The following is a 22,811-nucleotide window of genomic DNA, read 5'->3' on the forward strand; positions in this document are numbered from 1 at the left end:
GCAAGGTTGCCCACGTTTAGTCATCAATAAGCAGCTCCTCAGAAAACAGTGTCAACAAGTAAAGGCTCCACAGAGATACTGCTAGGGATCTGGCCCAGCCTCCAATGTCAGCCTCATGGTCCCCTCCCTACCTCTATTGTTGAGACCAGAAATGCAAAATCTCGTTTTCTCAGCCACTCTTGTAGCTCATGTAGCCACTCGTGTGTGGCCACATGACACAGTTATACCTGGTGAGCCAAGAGCAGGCATCCACTGGTGCTGACTCTGTCCTTCCTTCCATCTTCCTGCTGTTATGGACTGAATGTCTGTGTCCCTCACCCGGTTCATACACTGAAGCCCTGAATCTTGATGTAACGTTGTCAGGGAGTAAGGACTTTGGGAGGTAATTAGGTTAGACAGGTCATGAGGGTGGGACCTCCCTTTCTCTCCGCCATGTGAGGACGTGGCTGGGAGTCATCATCAGTCCAGGAAGCGGGTGCCCCTGGGAACCACAACAGCCAACACCCTTGACCAGCTGATGTGTCCAGTCCCCAGTGGCTGCAAGTATAGCAGATAATAGCTCATCTAAGCAGCTTTGCCGGGGATTATATTAATACTTGGCTGAAGATCATCAGGTGGGCAGAGGATGCCTAGAAGTTGATAGACGGGGAGAGGGCAGTAGCAGGTAACTGATAAGGAGTTCCAAAAAAAAAAAAAAATAGTCCAGAGCATCCCTGGTGGTCTAGTGGTTAAGAATCTGCCTGCCAATGCAGGGGACACGGTTTTGATCCCTGGTCCAGGAAGAGCCCACTTACCACGGGGCAACTGAACTCTTGTGCCGCAACCACTGAGCCTTCACACAAGAGCCTGCGCTCCACAACACGAGAAGCTACCACAGTGAGAAGGCCGTGCACCGCAGAGAGAGAAAGCCCCCTCGAAGCAATCAAGACCCAGTGCGGCCAAAGATGAATAAATTAACTAATTAAAAAAAGCCCAGCCCCTTCCTTCAAGCTGCGGCAGTCCCAGGGCACTGTGTCCGCTCCCGAGCACCATGGACCAACGGCAAGTGAGACTGTTGCCACTGACTTGTTCCACTCATTCCCCTTCCCATCCCCTTCCCATCCCCTTCCTCTGCTCCCCAGCAGGTTATTCCTGAAGAGCACTCTCTCAAAGCTCACTCACGTCTCTGTCTCAGGGACCCCACCCTTAGACAGACACCTACAAATGAAGTATTGTAAGAGTGTCCTTTCCTGAAAGGGGGGACAAGCGTGCCAACACCAACCCCAGAAGCCCTCATGCTCTCTGATGGCCCGGAGTCCCACCAGAGATGGCTTTGTCCGGCTGCCCATTCCTGCTGTTTATCGATTAGAAGCTCTGGTGAGGCTCCTTCATCTGGTAGCACTAACAGAAACCTTCCAGGCAGAAATGGATTAATTTCTCACTCCATCAAAGTTTAAGTCATCAGGGATCTCAGCACTCAGCTAATGGATTTTGACAATAGTTTCGATTCTGTGAGCAAATGTGGTTGGAAAAATAGTTATTAGCTTAAAGTACGAGAAAAGGCATCCCTTTTGGTGCCCAAATTCTGCCTGTGTAGAACCGAACTACCAAAGGATACAGAAAACTCCAGATGATGCCGGGAAACACAATACTGGAGAAAATTCAGGCAAGTCTTCAGATCTCAGTATTTGAAAAGAAGCTCATAAATGTCCCATCAAGAGAAGGCAGTTGTAGGAAAAACAAAACCTTGGCAAGTGGTATGTTGACAAATAGCCCATTTCTTCAAGTGTAGATGACAAGGGTCATTTCATGTAAATTTAACATAGATGTGGATAGTGTAAACATAAATGCTCAAAATGTCGGAAACTGACCAACAGGAAAAAGGAAAATAGGAAAGTCGGGTCATCGAGGAAAGGATATGGATGAAAGAAACTAAACAAGAGATCCCAAAACAATATCTGTACTTCATTGAATCAGAACAGGAATTAGAGAAAGCAGGTGTGGAAGTCACCACTGCTGGACCACCAGGGAGGGAGACCGGGGGTGGGAGTCACCACTGCTGGACCACCAGGGAGGAAAACGAGGGGTGGGAGTCACCACTGCTGGACCACCAGGGAGGAAAACGAAGGGTGGGAGTCACCACTGCTGGACCACCAGGGAGGGAAACCAGGGGTGGGAGGCATTCAAATGCGGAAACCTGGGAGAACAGAGCCCATCGGAGGGCCTAGGAGGCTGCCCAGCAGACATACTTTGGCCCAAAGATACGCCTGGAAAACAGCCCACCACGTCCTTAATCCTTACATCTTAGAAATCAGAAAAAAAGTGAAAGTCACTCAGTTGAGTCTGACTCTTTGCAACCCCATGAACTATACAGTCCATGGAATTCTCCAAGCCAGAATACTGGAGTGCATAGCCATTCCTTTTCTCAGGGGATCTTCTCAACCCAGGGATCGAATCCACGTATCCTGCATTGCAGTTGGATTCTTTACCAGCTGAACCACAAGGGAAGCCTAAGAATACTGGAGTGGGTAGCCTATCCTTTCTCCAGTGGATCTTCCCAATCTCAGAATCTAACCAGGGTCCCCTGCATTACAGGTGGATTCTTTACCAACTGAGCTATCAGGAAAGCCCTGATAGAAATCAGAGAAACCCCATAAAGTGAAGGGAAGGAGTTCATAGACATAGCTCTGAGTTTGGACACTGGATTCTGTGATGGTTTTCTGGGTACCTGTTATTTGTGAAACCAAAAGAGTCTGTATCCTGAGATTTCTCAGCCTGTCACTAAATCCTTTAATATTGTGGTTAAAAATACAAATTTTAGATTAGACTTTGCACCTGGATCCAATCCAAGCCCTGCTACTAATTCACTGTTTGAAGTAAAGTGACTTACCTTCCCTAACTCAGTTTCCTCACCTAAAAAATAAGAATATTAATAATACGCATCTCATTTGCAGACCTAGAGATGATCATACTAAGTCAGACAAAGACAAACATCATGATATTGCTTATATGTGGGACATAAAATATTTCTCAGGTCTTCGCTGGTGGCACAGTGGATAAGAATCCACCTGCCAATGCAGAGGGTGTGAGTTGGATCCCTGGTCCAGGAAGACTCCGCATGCTGTGGCACAACTAAGCCCACGCACCTAGAGCCTGTGCTCCCCAACAAGAGAAGCCACCACGGCGAGAAGCGCACACACCACAATGAAGAGTCGTCCCCGTTTGCTGCAGCTAGAGAAAGCCCGTGCAAAGCAACAAAGACCCAGCAGCAGCAAAAATACATAGATAAAAATTTTAAATATGATACAAGTGAACTTATCTACGAAACATAAACAGACTCACAGACATAGAGAACGGACTTGCGGTTGCCAAGGGGGAGCAGGGTGGAGGAGGGACAGGGTGGGAGTTTGGGATCAGTGGGATCCTATTACATACAGGGTGGATTAAACAACAAGGTCCTACTGTACAGCACAGGGAACTATATCCAATCTCCTGGGATAAACCATAATGGCAATATATATATACATATATCTATTATGCATACCTATGTATAAGGATGTATATGTACGTGTATACATATGTATGTATATTATATATGTGTGTGTGTATATATATATATATATATACATACACATATACATTCTGGAGTGTAGACTCTAGACCCTCTAAATTATGGCAGTGGGTCAAGTCAGAAAGCTGTGTGCCTTACCCATGGGCTCTGTTCTCCTGAGAGAACTTATTTTCCTGAATTGCGTTTGGCATTACATCATCACCTATATTGAAATACATGATAGAAAACAGTGCTTTGAAATTCAGTTTTTGCTGACTAATGAGATAATGTGGAGAACATAGTTCTCTACATTATGAAGTATCTCTTTAAAGAGAACTTAAAGAGTTGGTCATGACTGAGCGACTGAACTGAACTGAACTGATAGGAAAAATGCTCTCCATCTCCCAAACTGTGCCTCCAGTTGCATCTCCTCAGCAGTTGTAACTTGTGTTACAATTACTGCTTAAATGTCTCACTTTGTGTCAGCGACTAGGAAGATCACTATTACTTAGTAGCCAACGTTCTAGCAAACTTTATTGGATATAACATGCATTTGGGGTTAAGTATTAAGAATACACAGAAGAACTGTACAAAAAAGATCTTCACAACGAAGATAATCACAATGGCGTGATCACTCACCTGGAACCAGACATCTTGGAATGTGAAGTCAAGTGGGCCTTAGAGACCATCCCTACGAACAAAGCTAGTGGAGGTGATGGAACTCCAGTTGAGCTATTTCAAATCCTGAAATATGATGCTGTGAAAGTGGTGCACTCAATATGCCAGAAAATTTGGAAAATTCAGCAGTGGCCACAGGACTGGAAAAGGTCAGTCTTCATTCCAATCCCAAAGAAAGGGAATGCCAAAGAATGCTCAAACTACCGCACAGTTGCATACATTTCACACGCTAGTAAAGTCATGCTCAAAATTCTCCAAGCCAGGCTTCAGCAATATGTGAACCATGAACTTCCAGATGTTCAAGCAGGTTTTAGAAAAGGAAGAGGAACCAGAGATCAAATCGCCAACATCTGCTGGATCATGGAGAAAGCAAGAGAGTTCCAGAAAAACATCTATTTCTGCTTCATTGACTATGCTGAAGCCTTTGACTGTATGGATCACAATAAACTGTGGAACATTCTGAAAGAGATGGGAATACCAGACCACCTGATCTGCCTCTTGAGAAACCTGTATGCAGGTCAGGAAGCAACAGTTAGAACTGGACATGGAACAACACACTGGTTCCAAATAGGAAAAGAAGTACATCAAGGTTGTATATTCTCATCCTGTTTATTTAACTTATATGCAGAGTACATCATGAGGAACTCTGGGATGGAAGAAGCACAAGCTGGAATCAAGATTGCTGGGAGAAATATCAATAACCTCAGATATGCAGATGACACCACCCTTATGGCAGAAAGTGAAGAGGAACACAAAGGCCTCTTGATGAAAGTGAAAGAGGAGAGTGAAAAGTTTGGCTTGAAGCTCAACATTCAGAAAACAAAGATCATGGCATCTGGTCCCATCACTTCACGGGAAACAGATGGGGAGACAGTGGAAACAGTGTCAGACTTTATTTTTGGGGGTTCCAAAATCACTGCAGATGCTGATTGCAGCCAGGAAATTAGAAGACGCTTACTCCTTGGAAGGAAAGTTATGACCAACCTAGATAGCATATTAAAAAGCAGAGACAGTACTTTGCCAACAAAGGTCCATCTAGTCAAGGCTATGGTTTTTCCTGTGGTCATGTATGGATGAGAGAGTTGGACTGTGAAGAAAGCTGATCGCCGAAGAATTGATGCTTTTGAACTGTGATGCTGGAGAAGACTCTTGAGAGTCCCTTGGACTGCAAGGAGATCCAACCAGTCCATTCTAAAGGAGATCAATCCTGGGTGTTCATTGGAAAGACTGATGCTAAAGCTGAAACTCCAATACTTTGGCCACCTCATGTGACGAGTTGACTCACTGGAAAAGACTCTGATGCTGGGAGGGATTGGGGGTGGGAGGAGACGGGGATGACAAAGAATGAGATGGCTGGATGGCATCACCGATTCAATGGACATGAGTTTGAGTGGGCTCCGGGAGTTGGTGATGGACAGGGAGGCCTGGCGTGCTGTGATTCATGGGGTTGCAAAGAGTCGGACACGACTGAGCGACTGAACTGAACTGATTAAGCTTATCCTCAGAAGGCAAAGTAGAAACTGAAAGTTTCCACTAGGTTGGAAACTCCTCCAGAAGGCAGATGCTATGTTTGTTTCATTGGTGACTGTATGTACAGTATCTGTATATTAAATGAGTGAATCCTACAGTGTATAACGCAGTACCTTGAAAATAACGTGTATTATAGAATGCAACAATAAAGAAAAGAGGCAGCAAGAAAAAAAGACTAGTGTTTGTAAAAATTAATCAATTAATTATGAGAAATGTAATGTGGCTTTCCCCTGACATTTTCTTTTTAGCATATATTACTGTTTTGTTAAAAGAAATTGGGACATCCATCAACAGAATAAGACAGAACTTTGTATATTGATATTGGAAAATACTAACAACCAAGTGATATAAATATGTACTATGTAATCACATCTTTGCCTTTGCAAAACAAAATCTGTATAAATATTTGCAATTTTCCCCTATATATATGGTCATAGGTGCAAAGAGAAACTGAGTTCTGAGTACTGTTCTACTTCGTCCTCTCTATTATTGTGACCCTGACCTGGACCTCATCTCACAAGGGTGACATGGTACAGTAAAATTTGGCATAAAATTTGTTTTCCTACATTGCCAGTAGCAGTTTACTTTGGTAAACTTATGGGTTGTCAGTTTAGTATTGCTTATCTGAAGCCATAATGATTTCATAACCTTTGAGCAATTACCCCACATCTGGGCATTTATCTTCAGGAAATGCTTCAAAGAAGAATCAAGGTCCATGTCCAAAGATGTTCACTACTACCATAATAAGAATATTTAACAATCCAAACCAAGCGGGAGTAAAATATTGAAACAGTCTTTTCCTTAACATTTCTGTTTCTCAACTAGATGATATTTGAAGCCAATCCTACAGCCATTTCAATCACTTTTAAAGTATTAAGAATAAATCACAGTCTCATTTTGGGGGTATTAAAATGTTTAATAAAATTGGAATGAAAACTTCAGTCCCATTTAATTTAAAACTCTTGATGTAATCTGAGTTTAGAAACCTGCGATGTGGATTGGGAGGCAGTGGAGGTGAGGGGAGATTTTTATATTTTTTCTTCCTTCCCCACTTGCCTGCTCAGGATGGGAGCACGAAAAAGAGGAAAGCTAAAGGGAGTGTGGTGTGTGAAAAGTCTTCCTTGACTGATATCAACCTGTGGTCAGAGCCTTTTCTGGGCACCAGATATCCAGATACTGAGAGGGTAACAGGCAGGAAGGCCAGGGGTCTCCAAACGGAGGAAATAAGCTGCAAGTGTCAGACATTTTTTCTCTCTCTCTTAAGCAGCAGGAGGAAACAAACCAGTGTTATGTTTTTTCCCCTTCTCTATACAAACTTAAAAAGAGGTTTCTCTTAAAATTAATTCTGTGTTGCCATAATGACACCTGGTTCCACCAGAACTTAACTTTTCTCAAACCTTGAGCTAACCAATGCATTTTTATTATGGAAATGTTTGTCTTAAGGTATGTTCATGTACTATGTATTTACCCTAGACTCTGCCTTCAAGTCAGTTCCACCTAAAGGCTCCGAACTGACTTGACAAACCAGTATGTTATACTCATACATTGTTATCCTAATCTATGTTAATGAAACTATATATTTGTTTGGAAATCTGCCTTTCTTCAAGATTCATGTCAATCGTTTCATGGCCTGGGATGACTCACCTGATGCCAGTATTATCTCAATGCATGTTGTGGGTGAGGGGCCTGGTGTCATTCTCTGAGTTTTGAGACATTTCCTTTCTCTAATTAGCAGACTGCTAGTACCTATATAACATCCGACTAAAGACTAGCAAGGGGGCACTCTTTAAGCCCCCTTCTGATGTCTATGTCAGAAGCTTTCTCTATCTCTTTTATACTTTAATAAAACTTTATTACACAAATGCTCTGAGTGATCAAGCCTCATCTCTGGCCCTGGATTGAATTCTTCTCCTCTGGAGGCCAAGAATCCCGGCATCTTTTGTGGTTCAGCAACAACCTTTCAATGCTAGTAGCTCTTGGGCTTCCCAGGTGGTGCTAGTGGAAAAGAACCCACCTGCTAATCCTGGAGATGGAAGAGACGTGGGTTTGATCCCTGGGTCAGGAAGATCCCCTGAAGGAGAGTATGGCAACACACTCCAGCATTCTTGCCAGAAGAATCCCATGGTCAGAGGAGCGTGGTGGGCTGCAGCCCATGGGGTTGCAAACAGTCAGACATGACTGAAGAGACTTAGCACTCACACACAGTAGCTCTTCCTCTTTGTAGTCCCTTCTCTTTAGTCTTTCTTGGGGGTGGATTCCTCATGTGAGGGGGTCTCCCATTGTTCCAGTAAAGCACAGACTCTGGCTTCTGGGTTGCCACTTTGGCACAGGCTGATCCCCCAAGCAGATGCTTTATTTATATTTTTTTACACGAACCATTTTTAAAGTCTTGATTGAATTTGTTACAATGTTGTTTCTGTTTTACATTTTGGTTTTTCTGGCCACAGGGCATGTGGGATCTTGGCTCCTCGACCAGGGATTGAACCCCTACCCCAGGCATTAGAAGGTGAAGTCTTAACCACTGGACTGTCAGGGATGTCTCCTGGGCAGAAGCTTGAGATTACACACAAGCCCAGTTGCTTTCCAAGGACCACCATTGTTCCAAAGACAGCGGAAAGCGCTCCTTGCTCCTGCCCTTGTCCTCTCAGTGCCCTGACCTGATGGAAAGCTGTAACCAGCCTCTGTCTAGGTGTGAACCTGACCCCAGCTGCTGTATCCTCCAACACAGGACATGCCTCCAGGAGTTATTGAGAATCCCCTTGCTTGGCCTCGTGAAGGAGATGCGAATGCGTTTCCCAGGTGGTGCTAGTGGTAAAGAACCCACAAGCCAGTGCAGGAGACATAAGAGATGGGGTTTTGATGTCTGGGTCAGAAAAATCCCCTGGAGAAGGTAATGGCTATCCACTCGAGTACTCATGCCAGGAGAGTCCCATGGACAGAGGAACCTGGCAGGCTATAGTCCATGGGGTTGCAAAGAGTTAAACATGACTGAAGCAACTTAGCACACAGGAACACACAGCGGGTGTGAATAGGGAGAAACAGACCCCCCTTCAGCTCTCCCCAGAGAAGCCTAGTAAGACCCACTAATTCCTCCACCCTCCAATGCATATAGAACAGGAGTGATGGGCCACGTGGGATGAAATTTGTTCTTTGGAACTCCCTTCAGGAAGGACTGCATGGCTGGTCTGCCCCTCTTTTTTTTTAAAAATAATTTTTATTATAGTATAGTTGTTCTACAATGCTGTGCTCCTTTCTGCTCTACAGCAAAGCGAATCAGCTGTATGCTTACATATACCTTCTCCTTTAGGGGTCTCTTCACCATTTCCATCACCACAGAGCACCGAGTGCAGTTCCCTGTGCCCTACGGTGGGTGCACATGAGTTACCTACTTTATACACAGTATCAGTAGCGTACACATGTCAGTCCCATTCTCCCAATTCATCTCGTGCCCCATTGCCCCTTGGTCTCCACTTCTGCTTTGCAAACGAGACCACCTGCACCGTGTTTCTGGATCCCACACACAAGCACTGATACACGACAGTTGATTTTCTCCTTCTCACGCACTTCACCCTGTATGACAGTCTCCAGGTCCATGCAGTCCCTGCAAATGACACAGTTTCATCCCTTTTATGGCTAAGAAATATCCCACTGTATACATGCACCACATCTACTTTATCCAGTCGTATGCTGATGGACATTTAGGAGAGGGTGTGGAGGAAAGGGAACCCTCTTTAAACCCTTTAAACCCTCTTTTACACCATTGATGGAAATGTAAGTTAGTGTAACCACCGTGAAGAACAGTATGGAGGTTCCTTAAAAAGCTAAAAGTACAACTACCATATGATCCAGCAATCCTACTCCTGGGCATATAGCCAGACAAAACCACAATGCAAAAAGACTCATGCACCCCAATATTCATTGCAGCACTATTTACAGTAGTCAGGACATGGAAGTAACCAAATGGTCCCTCTCCTTAGATATATGAGCACTTAACCCTCTTTCACCCCGGCTGCATCCCTAAAACAAAAAGACATTTTGTGCCACCACTTTATTCATTCTTTATTACTTTTCAACCCCAATGAAAACTTTAGTCAACTTCAAACAACCCTCCAATTTTTCTCAATGCTATACTGAAAACCGAGTTCTTAGCAGAGAAAAACAGGCTTTGAAATTTTAAATGTGCATAGCTGCTCATGCAAAGTGCCTACTCTAGCTGATGTTCTGGTGGACTGGTTAGTCAAATCAAAATCAAATCTTCCACTACCTACAGAGAACAATAAGATGGAAATATCTCATTCATAAGATTCTAATTTATAAAACCATTCCACTACTTACAAAATACTACCCTAAGAGGTATAATTCCATCAAGCTTCACTTTGAACAAATGTACAACTACTTAAACAACAGCTGTTAAATGAAAAAAGAACTTTAAATGTCTTGAGAAGAGTGATAGAAACATTATTAACACGATTACCCTGGCGTGAACTTTCACAAGGAGACTCTCTGGAAGGCTAACTCAGCCATAGACAACTCACACCTCAGAAGCCACGCTTGGGCAAAAATACAAAGACACTCCCCTGGTGGGTGCATATTCCTCTGTGCTACTAGGGGATGAAAAGCTGGGAAAATTCCCTGCAGGAAGTAATCTTGGGGCTTCATACAGGTTTACTGATGAGGTCCTTTCTCATGAATGGATCCCTTCCCAGCATGGATGATGGGGCTGAAGAAAAGTGCCTGCAGCTACTTCACATTCCAGTGACAGAAATGGGTCAGGAGGACCTCAATTATCAAAAACATTCTCGGACGAGTCCCACCAGATGTCATTGTTTAAAATGCGGACTAATCGCTCTCTCAAAGGCAGCCCATTAGAACTTGCGAGTCTCGTTGGTGCAGAAAGAGGGCCAACATCTGGAGCAAAAAGGGAGAGTCTGTCTTGTACATGCAAAGAAAGAGCTGGACCAGGATACAGACAAGCTGGTGCACACTCTCATCCTGGCTCTGGAACCCGTGGACACGATGTCTGGTGAAGCAGGGCAGCACTGAACTCTGCATCTCTGAGCTGCCCTCGTTTGATAAGACAAACGTCCTCTCTTGAGGATCGGATATCCAGATGATTGCCTGGTTCTCCTGGGCTTCGGTCTAAAGCTCTATTTGAATCATCGGGATTCTGTGGATCCTTTTCTAAAATCTCAAGTGTTACATAGTCTGCTTTGATTTCAGTCTTCCGTGCGCGATCTCGTAAGCTAAGCAGGGTCGGCCCTGGTTAGTACTTGGATGGGAGACCGCCTGGGAATACCGGGTGCTGTAGGCTTTTTTTCCTCCCCTCTCCTTCAGCCCCCGGGCCCCTCCCCCGCCCCCACCCCCGCGAGCCCCACCTGCCTCGGGCCCCTGGCATCCCACCGAGCTCAGAGCGGGTCGCATGCCTTCCAGCCCCTCCCCTCCCGGCCTGGGTGGCCGGCGCCCCGACTCCCGCTGCAGACCGGGATTGCCTCCGCGGGGCCGGCGAGCCCCTCCACATTCGCCTTCCAGGAAACCAGAAGACCCGTCGTGGGGGGTTGGGGGGCGCGGGCTCGGTCTGGGGCTCCTTGGCAGGCCTCAGGCAATCCCGGGCGCGGCCGCGCCCCAGCCCCAGCCCCAGCCCCACCCCCAGCCCCCCAGCCCCATCCTTGCAGGCGACCGCGCAGACTCCCGCACTAGCGCTGGCGCGCGCGTCACACACACACACACCCACCCCCACACACCCACACCCCCCCCCACACACACACACCCGCACCCACACGCAGACACACCCCGCCGCCTACACGGTTCAAGAGCCCGAAACCACAGGTAACGGAGACAGACGGACAATGAGGGAGAGAGAGACACCTAGAGGACCACACGGGCTTCCCAACCCCCGGCCCCCACACCCTCCCCCCTCCCTTCCGGGGATCCACCCGGGCCCCAGTCGACCCACCCCACCCTCGCCCACCGAACACTCACACACACCCTCTCCCACTCGCAACCTCTGGCCTGGGGGCGGGGGCTGGGTCTCGCCTTAGGTAGCCAAGGCCAAGGGGACCTCTGAGACCTAGGCTGCGAGGAAGTCTTGGGGACCCACGGGTGACCGCCAGCCCCAGGGCACCGCGTCCAGCCGGGGCCCGCCCCCTCCCCTGGGGAAGCACTGCTTCCGCGCGGCCTCTCTCTGGGGTGTGTCAGGGTCTGGGCCAGGGTGTCTGTCTCGGGTCGGATGCCATCCTCTCTCCGCCAGGGTGTCTGTCTCCCGTCTTCCGCCTCTCTGTCCGTCGCTCCGTGGCTCCCTGTCACCGTTGGTGCCTCCCGGTGTGTGCCTGCGCGCGTGTCTGTCAGTCTGTCTGCATCTGCCTCTGGCCGTCTGGCGTCTGTCTCCGTAGCTCCGTCTCTCTTTCTCTGTCTCTCCTGACTCCGGCCTCCCGTCCCTAGCCTTCCTCTGGCGCCGGCCTCTCACGGGTGCTGTGGCTGTGGTTGTGGCTGTGGCTGTGGCTCTGGCTGAGGAACTTGCGCCGGCCGGCTGTCTCACTTGGCGTGGGTGCGTGCGAGGAGGGTCTGTGTGTCTGTCCGTGTGTCTGCCTGTGGCTCGTCTGCTCTCTCGGGAAGGTCGTGGTGGGCTTGGCGGGCGGCGGGTGCGGGGCGACGCGGGCCTGGGGAGGGCGAAGGGGCGGGGCTGAGGCGCTCCGGTCAAGCGCGCTGGGGGCTCCCGGTGGGGTTTGGCACGGGGCAGGTGCAGGGCAGGATGGGCGCTCAGGGCCACGGCTGGGCTGCGCGCCTAGGCCCGCAGGAGGCTCGGAGGACCTCGGGCCGCGGAGCCAGAGACCTCCGGGGCACTTGGCCCTGAGCAGCGAAGGCGATGGGGGTTGGGGCGGGGGCGGCAGCCGCCGGGCTGGGGCGGGAGTGGAGGGTCCCAGGGTGGGATGGCGACGAGACATCCCACAGCCCACACCCCCACCCCACCCCACGCCCCTGTCCCGCACGCCCCGCTGGCCGCTCCGGGTCCCTGAAGCCCTGTGGGCCCCCGGGCCGGGCCGGGCGGGTGCTGGCCGGGGGTGGGGGTGTGCGTGGGGGCGGGGCGGCCTCGGCCGGCCCGGAGTCCGGTCGCGGGGGGTGAGGCCCGCGTGCAGCGCGCGCTCCGTGGAGAGCTGTGAGCGGCTGGCCCGACCGGCGGGTCAGAGCGCAAGGCAGGCGCAGCGCAGGCTTCTTAGGGCGCCTGGCGGCAGCCGCCTCCGTCTACGGCCATACCACCCTGAACGCGCCCGATCTCGTCTGATCTCGGAAGCTAAGCAGGGTCGGGCCTGGTTAGTACTTGGATGGGAGACCGCCTGGGAATACCGGGTGCTGTAGGCTTTTTTTCCTCCCCTCTCCTTCAGCCCCCGGGCCCCTCCCCCGCCCCCACCCCCGCAAGCCCCACCCACCTCGGGCCCCTGGCATCCCACCGCGCTCAGAGCGGGTCGCATGCCTTCCAGCCCCTCCCCTCCCGGCCTGGGTGGCCGGCGCCCGGACTCCCGCTGCAGACCCGGATTGCCTCTGCGGGCTGGCGAGCCCCTCCACATTCGCCTTCCAGGAAACCAGACGACCGTCGTGGGGGTTGGGGTCAGGGGCTCGGTCTGGGGCTTTGTTGAACTTCTTATTGTGATCAGTATTGCTTTTTCGGATTTACTAGTTGTCTGTCTGCATTCTTTTATCACACTAGTTCAAAACTAGTGGAGGTGATGGAATTCCAGTGGAGCTATTTCAAATCTTGAAAAATGATGCTGTGATAGTGCTGCACTCAATATGCCAGCAAATTTGGAAAACTCAGCAGTGGTCACATGAGTGGAAAAGGTCAGGCTTCATTCCAATCCCAAAGAAAGGCAAATCCAAAAAATGCTCATACTACCGCACAATTGCACTAATCTCACACTCTAGTAAAGTCATGCTCAAAATTCTCCAAGCCAGGCTTCAGCAATATGTAAGCCATCAACTCCCAGATGTTCAAGCAGGTTTTAGAAAAGGCAGAGGCACCAGAGATCAAATTGCCAACATCCGCTGAATCATGGAGAAAGCATAGGGTTCCAGAAAAACATATATTTCTGCTTCATTGACTATGCCAAAGCCTTTGACTGTGTGGATCACAATAAACTGTGGAACATTCTGAAAGAGATGGGAATCCCAGACCACCTGACCTGCCTCTTGAGAAACCTGTATGCAGGTCAGGAAGCAACAGTCAGAACTGTACATGGAACAACAGACTGGTTCCAAACAGGAAAAGGAGTACGTCAAGGCTGTATATTGTCACCTTGCTTATTTAACTTATATGCAGAGTACATCATGAGGAAATCTGGGCAGGAAGAAGCACAAGCTGGAATCAAGATTGCTGGGAGAAATATCAATAACCTCAGATATGCAGATGACACCACCCTTATGGCAGAAAGTGAAGAGGAACTCAAAGGCCTCTTGATGAAAGTGAAAGAGGAGAGTGAAAAGTTTGGCTTGAAGCTCAACATTCAGAAAACAAAGATCATGGCATCTGGTCCCATCACTTCATGGGAAATAGATGGGGAGACAGTGGAAACATTGTCAGACTTTATTTTTTGGGGCTCCAAAATCACTGCAGATGATGATTGCAGCCAGGAAATTAAAAGACTCTTACTCCTTGGAAGGAAAGTTATGACCAACCTAGATATTATATTAAAAACCAGAGACAGTACTTTGCCAACAAAGGTCCGTCTAGTCAAGTCTATGGTTTTTCCAGTGGTCATGTATGGATGTGAGAGTTGGACTGTGAAGAAAGCTGATCGCCGAAGAATCGATGCTTTTGAACTGTGGTGTTGGAGAAGACTCTTGAGAGTCCCTTGGACTGCAAGGAGATCCAACCTGTCCATTCTAAAGGAGATCAGTCCTGGGTGTTCATTGGAAGGACTGATGCTAAAGCTGAAACTCTAATACTTTGGCCACTTCATGCGACGAGTGGACTCACTGGAAAAGACTCTGATGCTGGGAAAGGTTAGGGGCGGGAGGAGAAGGGGACGACAGAGAATGAGATGGCTGGATGGCATCACCGACTCTGTGGACATGAGTTTCAGTGAACTCCGGGAGTTGGTGATGGACAGGGAGGCCTGGCGTGCTGTGATTCATGGGTCACCGAGAGTCGGACACGACTGAGTGACTGAACTGAACTGAATTGAACCTCCTTTTGAAGACAATGAGCTGCCTTTCTGGGTGCCTGATGTCCTCTGAAGTAGTTCAACAATTCAGAAGTTGTTTTGTGGAGTTTGCTCAGCGTGAAAATGTTCTTTCAACGAATTTGTGGGGGAGAAAGTGGTCTTCGCATCCTATTCCTCTGCCATCTTAGGGCCGCCCGAAGATTTTAAGTTTAATCAGATTCCACTTGTTTACTTTTGTTTTTATGCCCATTACTCTAGGAGGTGGGTCATAGAACTTCTTGCTTTGATCTGTGTCATCAATTGTTCTGCCTATGTTTTCCTCTAAGTTTTTTTAAAAATTTATTTTATTGGAGGCAACTTGCCTTACATTAATATATTGGTTGGTTTTGCCATACATTGACACGAATCCACCCCGGGTGTACATGTGTTCCCTTTCTTAACCCCCCTCCCACCTCCCTCTTCCCCATATCCTCCCTCCAGGTCATCCCCGTGCACCAGCCCCAAGCATCCAGTATCATGCCTCGAACCTGGACTGGTGATTCATTTCACATATGATAATATACATACTACAGTGCCTTTCTCCCCAATCATCCCACCTTCACCCTCTCCCACAGAGTCCCAAAGACTGTTCTATATACCTATGTCTCTTTTGCAGTGTCGTATACAGGGTTAAGGTTACCATCTTTCTAAATTCCATATATATGCGTTCAGTTCAGTTCAGTTCAGTTGCTCAGTCGTGTCTGACTCTCCACGACCCCATGAATCACAGCACGCCAGGCCTCCCTGTTCATCACCAACTCCCTTAGTTCACTCAAACTCATGTCCACAGAGTCGGTGATGCCATCCAGCCATCTCATTCTCTGTCGTCCCCTTCTCCTCCCACCCCCAACCTTTCCCAGCATCAGAGTTTTTTCCAGTGAGTCAACTCGTCGCATGAGGTGGGCAAAGTATTGCAGTTCTTTCTGGCTTACTTCACTCTGTATAACAGGCTCCAATTTCATCCACCTCATTAAAACTGATTCAAATGCAATCTTTTTGATGGCTGAAAAATACTCCATTGTGTATATGCACCAAAGCTTTCTTATCCATTGGCCTGCAGATGGACATCTAGGTTGCTTCCATTTCCTCGCTATTATAAACAGTGCTGCGATGAACATTGGAGTACATGTGTCTCTTTCAGTTCTGGTTTCCTCAGTGTGTTTGCCCAGGAGTGTGATTGCTGGATCATATGGCAGTTCTATTTCCGGTTTTTTGAGGCATCTCCACACTGTTCTCCATAGTGGCTGTACTAGTTTGCATTCCCACCAACAGTGTAAGAGGGTTCCCTTTTCTCCACACCCTCTCCAGCATTTATTGCATGTGGACTTTTGGATAGCAGCCATTCTGACTGGTGTGAAATGGTATCTCATTGTGGTTTTGATTTGCATTTCTCTGATTATGAGGGATGTTGAGCATTTTTTCATGTGTTTGTTAGCCATCTTTATGTCTTCTTTGGAGAAATGTCTGTTTAGTTCTTTGGCCCATTTTTTTTATTGGGTCACTTATTTTTCTGGAATTGAGCTGCAGGAGCTGCTTGTATATTTTGGAGATTAATCCTTTATCAGTTGCTTCATTTGCTGTTATTTTCTCCCATTCTGAAGGCTGTCTTTTCACCTTGCTTATAGTTTCCTTTGCTGTGCAGAAGCTTTTGATTTTAATTAGGTCCCATTTGTTTATTTTTGCTTTTATTTCCAATATTCTGGGAGGTGGGTCTTGCAGCATCCTGCTGTGATTTATGTCGGAGAGTGTTTTGCCTATGTTCTCCTCTAGGAGTTTTATAGTTTCTGGTCTTACATTTAGCTCTCTAATCCATTTTGAGTTTATTTTGGTGTATGGTGTTAGGAAGTGTTCTAGTTTCATTCTTGTACAAGTGGCTGACCAGTTTTCCCAGCACCACTTGTTAAAGAGACTGTCTTTTCTGCATTTTATATTCTTGCCTCCTTTGTCGAAGTTAAGGTGTCCATAAAGTGAAAGTGAGGTCGCTCAGTCATGTCCAACTCTTTGCGACCCCGTGGACTGTAGCCTACCAGGCTTCTCTGTCCATGGGATTCTCCAGGCAAGAATACTGGAGTGGGTTACCATTTCCTTCTCCAGGGGATCTTCCCGACCCAGGGATCGAACCCAGGTCTCCCGCATTGGAGGCAGATGCTTTAACCTCTGAGCCACCCGGGAAGCCCCAGGTGCCTGGATTTATCTCTGGGCTTTCTATTTTGTTCCATTGATCTATATTTCTGTTTTATGCCAGTACCATACTGTCTTGATGACTGTGGCTTTGTTGTAGAGCCTGAAGTCCGGCAGGTTAACTCCTCCAGTTCCATTCTACTTCTTCAAGATTGCTTTGGCTATTCGAGGTTTTTTGTATTTCTATACAAGTTGTGAGATTATTTGATCTAGTTCTGTGAAAAATATCGTTGGTAGCTTGATAGGGATTGCATTGAATGTATAAATTACTTTGGGTAGTATACTCATTTTCACAATATTTATTCTTCCAATCCACGAACACGGTATATTTCTCCATCTATTAGTGTCCTCTTTGATAACTTTCACTAGTGTTTTATAGTTTTCTATGTACAAGTCTTTTGTTTCCTTAGGTAGATATATTCCTAAGTATTTAATTCTTTTCGTTGCGACAGTGAATGGAATAGTTTCCTTAATTTCTCTATTTTCTCATTATTAGTGTATATGAATGCAAGGGATTTCTGTGTGTTGATTTTATATCCTGCAACTTTACTGTATTCATTGATTAGCTCTAGTAGTTTTCTGGTAGAGTCTTTACAGTTTTCTGTGTAGGGGATCATGTCATCAGCAAATAGTGAAAGTTTTACTTCTTCTTTTCCAATTTGTATTCCTTTTATGTCTTTTTCTGCTCTGATTGCTGTAGCCAAAACTTCCAGAACTATGTTGAATAGTAGTGGTGAGAGTGGGCACCCTTGTCTTGTTCCTGACTTTAGGGGAAATGCTTTCAGTTTTTCACCATTGAGGATAATGTTTGCTGTGGGTTTGTCATATATAGTTTTTATTATGTTGAGATATGTGCCTTCTATTCCCACTTTCTGGAGGGTTTTTAAAATAAATGGATGTTGTATTTTGTCAAAGGCTTTCTCTGCATCTATTGAGATAATCATATGATTTTTATTTTTCAGTTTGTTAATGTGGTGTATTACGTTGATTGATTTGCGGATATTGAAGAATCCTTGCATTCCTGGGATAAAGCCCACTTGGTCATGATGTATGATCTTCTTAATGTGTTGCTGGATTCTGATTGCTAGAATTTTGTTAAGGATTTTTGCATCTATGTTCATCAGTGATATTGGCCTGTAGTTTTCTTTTTTTGTGGGATCTTTACCAGGTTTTGGGATTAGGGTGATGGTGGCCTCATAGAATGAGTTTGGAAGTTTCCCTTCCTCAGCAATTTTCTGGAAGAGTTTGAGTAGAATAGGTGTTAGCTCTTCTCTAAATTTTTGGTAGAATTCAGCTGTGAAGCCGTCTGAACCTGGGCTTTTGTTTGCTGGAAGATTTCTGATTACTTCCTCTAGTTCCGTGCTTGTGATGGGTCTGTTCAGATGTTCTATTTCTTCCTGGTTCAGTTTTGGCAAGGTGTACTTTTCTAGGAATTTGTCCATTTCTTCCAAGTTATTCATTTTATTGCCATATAATTGCTGATAGTATTCTCTAATAATCCTTTGTATTTCTGTATTGTCGGTTGTGATCTCTCCATTTTCATTTCTAATGTTTCTTGATGAGTCTGGATAGTGGTTTGTCAATTTTATTTACCTTCTCAAAGAACCAGCTTTTGGCTTTGTTGATTTTTGCTATGGTCTCTTTTGTTTCTTTGGCATTTATCTCTGCCCTAATTTTTACGATTTCTTTCCTTTTACTAACCCTGGGGTTCTTCATTTCTCCCTTTTCTAGTTTCTTTAGATGTAGAGTTAGGTTATTTAGTTGACTTTTTTCTTGTTTCGTGAGGTGTGCCTGTATTGCTATGAACTTCCCCCTTAGCACTGCTTTTACAGTGTCCCAGAGGTTTTGGGTTGTTGTGTTTTCATTTTCATTCATTTCTATGCATATTTTGATTTCTCTTTTGATTTCTTCTATGATTTGTTCATTATTCAGCAGCGTGTTGTTTAGCTTCCATATGTTGGCATTTTTAATAGTTTTTCTCCTGTAATTGAGATCTAATCTTACTGCATTGTGGTCAGAAAAGGTGCTTGGAGTGATTTCAATTTTTTTGAATTTACCAAGGCTAGATTTATGGCCCAGGATGTGATCTATCCTGGAAAAGGTTCCGTGTGCGCTTGAGAAAAAGGTGAAATTCATTGTTTTGGGGTGAAATGTCCTATAGATATCTATCAGGTCTAACTGGTCTATTGTATCATTTAAAGTTTGTGTTTCCTTGTTAATTTTCTGTTTAGTTGATCTATCCATAGATGTAAGTGGGGTATTAAAGTCTCCCACAATTATTGTGTTATTGTTAATTTCCCCTTTCATACTTGTTAGTAATTGTCTTACATATTTCGGTGCTCCTATGTTGGGTGCATAAATATTTATAATTGTTATATCTTCTTCTTGGATTGATCCTTTGATCATTATGTAGTTTCCTTCTTTGTCTCTTTTCACAGCCTTTGTTTTAAAATCTATTTTATCTGATATGAGTATTGCTACTCCTGCTTCCTTTTGGTCTCTATTTGTGTGGAATATCTTTTTCCAGCCCTTCACTTTCAGTCTGTATGTGTCCCTTGTTTTGAGGTGGGTCTCTTGTAGACAACATATATGGGGGTCCTGTTTTTGTATCCATTCAGCCAGCCTTTGTCTTTTGGTTGGGGCATTCAACCCATTTACGTTTAAGGTGATTATTGATAAGTATGATCCCATTGCCATTTTCTTTATTGTTTTGGGTTCGAGTTTATATACCCTTTCTGTATTTCTTGTCTAGAGAAGATCCTTTAGTATTTGTTGGAGAACTGGTTTGGTGATGCTGAATTCTCTCAGCTTTTGCTTGTCTGTAAAGCTTTTGATTTCTCCTTCATATTTGAATGAGATCCTTGCTGGGTATAGTAATCTGGGCTGTAGGTTACTTTCTTTCATCACTTTAAGTATGTCTTGCCATTCCCTCCTGGCCTGAAGAATTTCTGCTGAAAGATCAGCTGTTATCCTTATGGGGATCCCCTTGTGTGTTATTTGTTGTTTTTCTCTTGCTGCTTTTAATATTTGTTCTTTGTGTTTGATCTTTGTTAATTTGATAAATATGTGACTTGGAGTATTTTGCCTTGGGTTTATCTTGTTAGGGACTCTCTGTGTTTCTTGGACTTGGGTGATTATTTCCTTCCCCATTTTAGGGAAATTTTCAACTATTATCTCCTCAAGTATTCTCTCATGGTCTTTCTTTTGGTCTTCTTCTTCTGGGACTCCTATGATTCGAATGTTGGGGCATTTAATGTTGTCCCATATGTCTCTAATATTGTCCTCATTTCTTTTAATTCTTTTTTCTTTTTCCATCTCTGTTTCATTTATTTCCACAGTTCTATCTTCTAGCTCATTTATCCTGTCTTCTGCCTCCATTATTCTACTGTTTGTTCCCTCCAGAGTGTTTCTGATCTCATCTATTGCATTATTCATTGTATATTGACTCTTTTTTATTTCCTCTAATTCCTTATTAAACATTTCTTGCATCTTCTCAATCCTTTTCTCCAGTTTATTTATCTGTAACTCCGTTTTGCTTTCCAGATTTTGAATCATATTTTTCACAATTAAAATTAGAAATTCTTTATCAGGTAGGTTCCCTATGTCTTCCTCTTTTGTTTGTGTTGGTGGGCATTTATCCTGTTCCTTTACTTGCTGTGTATTTCTCTGCCTCTTCATCTTGCTTATATTGCTGTGTTTGGGGTGGCCTTTCCGTCTTCTGGCAGTTTGTAGAGTTCTCTTTATTATGTAGTTACCTCGTTGTGTGTGGGGTTGGATGGGTGACTTGTCAAGGTTCCCTGGTTAGGGAAGCTTGTGTCGATGTTCTGGTGGGTGGAGCTGGATTTCTTCTCTCTGGAATGCAATGAAGTGTCTAGTAATGAGTTTGAGATGTCAGTGGGTTTGGAGTGGCTTTGGGCAGCCTGTATATTGAAGCTCAGTGCTATTCTCCTGTGTTGCTGGATAGTTTGCATAGTACGTCTTTCACTAAAACTTGTTGACCCTTGGGTGGTGCCTGGTTTCAGTGTATGTATGGAAGCATTTGATGAGTACCTATCAATTTATGTTCTCTGGAACAGGAGATCTCTGGTGTTCTCAGGGTTTGGACTTAAGCCTCTGCCTCTGGTTTTCAGTCTTATTCTTGCAGTAGGCTCAAGGCTTCTCCCTCTGTTACTTCCAAGGCAGTTCCTTCTGTTGAAAAAGCTCTTCTGTTTTCTGGTCTCCTCAGTGTCTAATTCCCATCCTGACACCAGGATGCGGTGGTGGACACTTTTTTTCCCCCCGGCTCACCTGTTCATTCCTGCTGTGGGGAGGGAGGAACGCAGCTAACAAATATCCCTGGCACCTGTGGGGAGTGCTCGCAGTGTCTCGGCTATACTGGGAACGCTCCCGCTCGAGGCATGTGTGCTTTCCCTGTTTATGCTGCTTAGGCTCTAGGTTGCTCTGCCGGGAGCTGTCTGTGGCCAGCGCTAGGTTGCATGCACTTCCCAGGTCTGAGTGGCTCAGGTTCAGGTCCTCAGGTACTCCATAAAGGCACAGACTTGGCTGGGCCTGCGTTTTGTGCCTTCCCTGGTCCGAGCAGCTCAGGTGACCAGGCGTTTGGCGACCACGGTTGCTGCGACTTATTGCCTTCCCGGTCCCTGCTGCTCGGTTTTCTGGGAGTACAACCAGCGCAGTTTCTCAGGTGGATATCGACTGGCCCGAACCCAAGAAGTCCTGGCCAGCAAGGAAGTCTGCCTGCATCTTGGTATGGGAAACCTCTCTGGGGCCGCAGCTGCCCCTTCCAGCGCTGGCTGTCCTCCCTGCCTGTCCCGGCGGGGGCTGGGGGCTGGGCCGCCCACTGCCAGCCTGCTCTGCTCAGTGCTTTGTTCTGTGGGTGGGGCTGGCGGAGTCCTGGGTTGGGGCTTTTCTCAGCCTTTTTGCCTTTTAGCTGCAGCTTCTGCTTTGCTATTTTACGTTCGCGCCCTCAGTTTGCCCTGGGGCGTTCAAGCCCGGTTCTCCCTGTAGGAGCCGCCACTGCGCCTCCCTGCCCAGCCCCCGCCTGCTAGTGGGGGGCGGAGGTGTCTCTGCCGCTTCTCCGGTGAGAGTTCCTCTGGGCACTTAGTCTGTGAGTTTTAATTATTTACGTCTTTTGTCTCCCAGTTATGCGGCCCTCTAAGGTTCCACTCGCCAGTGTTTCCAGGTGTTTGGAAACTTCTCTCTTTTTTTTTTTAAGCCTCCCTTCCCAGGACGGATCTCTGTCCCTCCCTCTTTTGTCTCTCTTTTTATCTTTTATACTATTTCCTACCTCCTTTCGACGACTATGGGCTGCTTTTCTGGGGGCCTGATGTCCTCTGCCGGTATTCAGAAGTTGTTTTGTGGGATTTACTCAGCATTCAAATGTTCTTTTGCTGATTTTGTGGGGGAGAAAGTGGTCACCCCGTCGTATTCCTCTGCCATCTTCCCGTGCTCCCCTCCTCTAAGTTTTATAGTTTCTGTTCTTATGTTTAGGTCTTTAATCCAGTTTCAGTTTATCTTTGTGTTTGGTGTTAAGAAGTGTTCTAATTTCATTCTTTTACATGTAGCTGTCCAGTTTTCCCACTATTTATTGAAGAGGCTGTCTTTGCCCCATTGTATATTCTTGCCTCCTTTCTCAAAAATAAGGTACCCATAGGTGCATGAGTTTATTTCTGGGCTTTCTATCTTGTTCCAATGGTCTATAT

The 22,811-nt window shown here is 46.1% G+C and overlaps 1 non-coding gene and 1 pseudogene across 1 annotated transcript; both read left to right on the top strand.

Moving 5' to 3' along the window:
• LOC148775909 (uncharacterized) overlaps positions 1-12,951 on the top strand; it is a 32,401-nt pseudogene extending 19,450 nt beyond the window's left edge.
• Positions 12,952-12,974: 23 nt separating this feature from the next.
• LOC129556071 (5S ribosomal RNA) lies at positions 12,975-13,093 on the top strand. The gene has a single exon (XR_008685911.2). It is a non-coding gene; the product is annotated as a 5S ribosomal RNA (ribosomal RNA).
• The last annotated feature ends 9,718 nt before the right edge of the window (positions 13,094-22,811 follow it).

This window comes from Moschus berezovskii, chromosome 12 (assembly GCF_049115385.1).
Source record: "Moschus berezovskii isolate FMDL1 chromosome 12, NW_MosBer_1.0, whole genome shotgun sequence".
Lineage (NCBI taxonomy): Eukaryota > Metazoa > Chordata > Mammalia > Artiodactyla > Moschidae > Moschus > Moschus berezovskii.